Raw genomic sequence first — 4,822 nt, forward strand, 5'->3', positions numbered from 1 at the left:
GCTCTCTGCTGAGCAGTGAGCTTGATGAGGGACTTGATCCCAGGACCCGGGGATTATGACCTGAGCAGAAACAGACACTTAACGACTGAGCCACCCAGGCACCCAGGTCTGTCTGTAATCCATCTACTTAAAAGTCCCAGCTCCAGAACTGGCACTCTTCCTCACGCTCCCATGTTGCCCTGGTCGCCTCCACGGCAGTAAGGTCTCACCACCCCTGACCTTGTGGCACGTCACTCTGGGCTGCTGTTTCCCTCCTGGTTTAACCATCTCTTTCGGCACCTCCTCACGTGTTTCTTTTTTTTTTTTTTTTCCCTCACGTGTTTCTTTGTACTTTGACTCCTCCTGTTGCTTAAAACCCCAGTTGGACAAGCTCCCCAGGGACTGAGCTCCTGAAGCGCAGTGAGTGGATAATTAAATCTAATTGAGCAACTGGAAGCACTGAATACCAAAAACTGGCCTCCCGTGCAAGGAGACCCTGCCATGTGGGAAGAGAGTTGAACAAAGCCCTGGAAGTGGGAAACGGGAGGGCGCATCCTCCAGCCTTCCTGCTGGCGCAGTGGCAGCACTGGGGCTCCCCGGGGATGTACCTGCTGCTTCCCAACTGTCACAGCCCTCCGAACCTCCTCTGTAGGAGTGGGCACCCAGATTCCAGGGTCAGTGCAAGGACCGGTCTTCCGAGGAGTCCTGCCATCACCCTTGCCCAGGTAACCACCGCCCTGTGAACTGGGCACCACAGCAGCCTTGGAGGAACCCGGGGGTCCTTCCCTGTTGCAGCTATGGATCCTTTTCTTCTTTGTTACATTCATCCAGATATTTTTTAGTGCCTTCCGTGTCCCAGCTCGATTTACAAACCTTGAGGATTAAGTGGAGGTGAGATGGTGAGTGGGAGCAGAAGCAGGGGTATGGAGGCCCAGTGACAACCTGGGCAGGGAGAAAGCCCCCCAGCCAACTGCACCAGGCCCGAGGGGCATGGAGCTATCAGTAGAGGTACGGGCAGACTGGCAGAACTGGTTCTCACAGAGGGCACTCCTTGAAATCTGGACTTCAGGGGCTCTGTCACAGCAAGAACAGGGTTCCCGCTCAGCACCCTGACGAGCTCGGGCAGGAGTGGGATGGTTCCTCCCTGGCTTACAGCAGTAATCCTTCATCTTTCTGGGATCCTAGATTTCTTTGGAAAATACAAAGATGGGGACAACTTGGTGGCTCTGTTAGGTGTCTGCCTTTGGCTTGGGTCATGATCCCAGGGTCCTGGGATTAAGCCCCTCATCAGGCTCTCTGCTCAGCAGGGAGTCTGCTTCCTCTGCTTGCTGCTCCCCCTGCTTCTGTGTGCTCTCTCTCTGACAAATAAATAAAATCTTAAAAAAAAAAGAAAATACAAAGATAAAAATTGTGTGGACTTTCTCCCCAGGAAAATACATGTGCATAGGTACTATGCACTCTGTTTTTAAGGTTCACGAATGCCCAGAAATCCATTCTTGGTTCCTGAGTCTTACAGGACTCTCTCCCTTAGTCGTGGAGTCTGAACCTCCACCTCCTGGTGGAGATGAGGGTGCTTCCTGCTGAGAACAGGTGACTCCGCTCCCTCTTCAAGAAGAAAGGCTGCTCATCAGAGAAGGAAGGCTGGCAGGAAGCTGAACCCAGAGGCTGATTGTGGGATGAAACTCCCAGAAGCAGCAGGAGTCTCCTCAGTCCCACCCCTGAGAGGAAAGCCCATTCATCTGTGTCCAGACCCAACTGGCCATCCCCTTCCTCCACTTTCCTTCTGATCCCTTCCCGGGGGTCAACTTGAGCTGGAAGGCTTCACAAGGAAGAGTACCATAAACGTAACCAATGTGCTGGGGAAGTGAGCAGGATTCCGCGATGTTTCCCCTCCCTCTGCATTTCGTTATCCTTGGGATGATGGCTACCCCTCATTGTTCAGATCCTGCTAGCAGCCTCACCCCAGAGTTCTCATGGTAGGAATGGACCCGTGGTCTCTCCCCACATACCACCCTTTCTATCACCAGCCAGCCCAAATTCTCCCATTCCAGGTGGGTTCTGGACGAACACGGCCTCCCCACCCTTCTGTCGCTCCTGAGAGTCCTCTCTACCCACCAGGCTTCCGATCTACACAAATAGGCATGTCCCAGTGGGACTTTGGGATGGGGGTCCTTCAATCTGCCGGTGCTGCCAACTGGCTTTAATTTCTCCCTCTGGCTACAGTCTGGACATCCTACTGTGGCCCCCATGGCCCCAGTGGTGGCAATGTGGGAAGGAAGTCCTGGAGGTGACAAGTGATTCCAGCGGCTGCAGCATGCACACGTAGCCTCAGGTGTGCAAGTAGGTCGATGGCTAGGGGAGTGGCGTGGCACGGGGAACATTGGGAATGTGCTCTCTATGCATGGAGAGGTGCGCGATCTAAAGTAGGTGGGTAAGAGCCAAAAGTAAGGCAGCTGAGCTAACCAGCCAGGTTTTCTCAATCTGCTGAGTGCCTGGCCCCCTCACAATCGAGCTGTCCCTCCAGCCTCATCTACCCAAACCAGGGAGGAGGAAAAGAGCCTGATGTGGGAAGCCCTTCCTTTCACATGGACACAGACGTCCGGAGAGCCTCTGGGCCTTTCTCTTGACCTATTCACTTTTGGAAACAGTTCCCCTGGGACAGGTGTTGATGCGAGAGCTGCCTCTTGCTTGTGGTGTTGGAGGGGAGGGAAGCAGCAGAGAGACTGAGGCGCCTGGTGGTAAGAAGAGGTGAGAGTAGGGGCGCCTGGCTGGCTTAGTACCTAAAGCGCGTGACTCTTGATCTCAAGGTCGAGAGTTCAAACCCCATGTTGGGAGTAGAGATTACTTACAAAAGAAAAATAAAATTAGAAGGGGTGAGGGTAGAGAGTGACGTGGCCCCGCCGGCCAAGCCTCACGTCAGCACCTTGGATCCCAAGCACGGCCCCTGACCCTTGTGTGTGTAGCCCTCAGCTGGGTCCTTTGCTCTCCGGCTCCAACAGCACCTCGACAGAAGATGCCTGTGGCCAGCAGTAGCCATTTGGCTGCTTTGCTCAGAAGTAGCTGTCCTCAGCCTGGGGAACCCAGCCCTTCCTGGACTCTGTGACCAACCCTAACTCATGACTGTTGTTGGACCCTGAGACTGCCCCTCCTTTTCCCTGACCTCATGACCTCTTTCACTTGACCTTTCCTTGACTTGTGACCCTTGAGCTGGTTGCTTATGTTTCTATCCCTGCAGTGGTCCCCCCTCTCCTTCTCCTCCTCTCCTGCCGGTCTTAACTGGTAGCCCAGAACCTGGGTGAAGCCAGCTGACCCCTGCTCCTGTCCAGGAGGAGAGAGCCTCCCGATGCCTTCACCCCATGGGAATGGAGCCACTGGGTTCAAGCCTATCCGCGGATATGCACAGCTTTGGAGAGATGGGCTACCACGAGGCAAAGTTCAACCGAACAGAGCCTGGGGAGCACCGCTGCTGGGAGTTGAGGGGCGGGTCTGCGCTGCTGCTGATCCTGCATTCGGTAAGGCAAGGCGCTGGGAGAGAGATGCTGACAGGAGGGAGAGGAGTCGGTTGTTGGGGTTGGGGCAGGGGGTTGAGCTTGGTCCAGAACTGGGGTTGGGGCAGGAGGTTGAGCTTGGTCCAGGACTGGCCATCCTTATTCCTCCCAGAATCCCCACATTCTATTCTTCCAGCTGATTCGACTCAGTGCTGCCCACTACACATGCAGCCAAGTGCAACCTCAGTTATGAGGGAAATGAAACCAGTCCCAGCCTTTGCCTGCGGAGCCAACAAGCAGGCTGCCAGCCCAGGCCCTTGCTCTGTGCGGGGGGCCACAGTGGCAGCCCATAGGGCATGTTACTTTCTGAGCCAGCCTCAGGGGAGCAGCGCCACCAGCCTGGAGCCAGAGCCCCTCCTCCATCACCCCTGCTCTGACTTCTCCCATTTGCCCCTTGAGCTCTGAGCCTTGCCCACCTACAAGCCCCCAACTCTGAATCCCACTCTTTGAAATGCCCTGGAGTCTGAGCTCAGTTTTCACCAACCCCCAGCCTCTAGCAACACCCTAACCTCTGAGCCTGGCCAGGCTGACCCTTCCTTACCTTTGGAATCTATTCTCCTCACCACTCCCCAAGTTTGAGCTTTGTACATTTGGGGCCCCACCCCTTCCAGGTTACCCCTCCCAGCCCCTCCTTCCCCCTCTCCCCACCAGCACTCCCCTTCCCACAAGCTCCGTGGAAGCTGGTTTAAGCTTGCAGCACAGTGGGGAGTTTCCAGTTGTGACTGCCCCCCTCCCAAATGTAAGCCATTTCTGGGGTGGGGGCTGGGACTTCGAAGAGCAGTTACCACCATACTCCCCTGCAGCGGAGGTATCTCAACACGTCCCTAGGCAGCCCTGCTGGGCTTCCAGGCCTAGGCCACCTGACCATTCCAGAGGACAAGCTGCTTCCCACTATACTCCTGGTGACCCCCCAAAAGGGAGCCCCCTTCACACCTGCCTGCTCTGGGAGGCAGAGGCCAGGAAAAGAGTGGGGGCTCGGACCAGCGGACTGACACGTGAGGCTCCTTGCTTCTGTGCAGCATTCACACCCTGTTCAGCCTGAATGGAGTTCCCAGCCCCTCAGCCTGCCTTCACCTTCTCTTGCAGGGGAAAACCTGTGCCACCTTCTCCTGCAAGGGAGGGACTTCTTCGAAGGGCGGAAAGCTGTGACCCTGGGCCCTGAGGGCTTGGATGGCTGTGCAGTGAGCAATGGGAGTACTCCAAAGATTGCGGGGCTGTCCTCCCTCAGAACTGTGCCCTTTCTCCTCCTGCTTGCACAGAGCAGGTCAGCAGCTGAAGAATCTGGCTGGAGCTAG

This window comes from Martes martes (assembly GCF_963455335.1).
Source record: "Martes martes genome assembly, chromosome: 4".
NCBI classification, from domain to species: Eukaryota; Metazoa; Chordata; class Mammalia; order Carnivora; family Mustelidae; genus Martes; species Martes martes.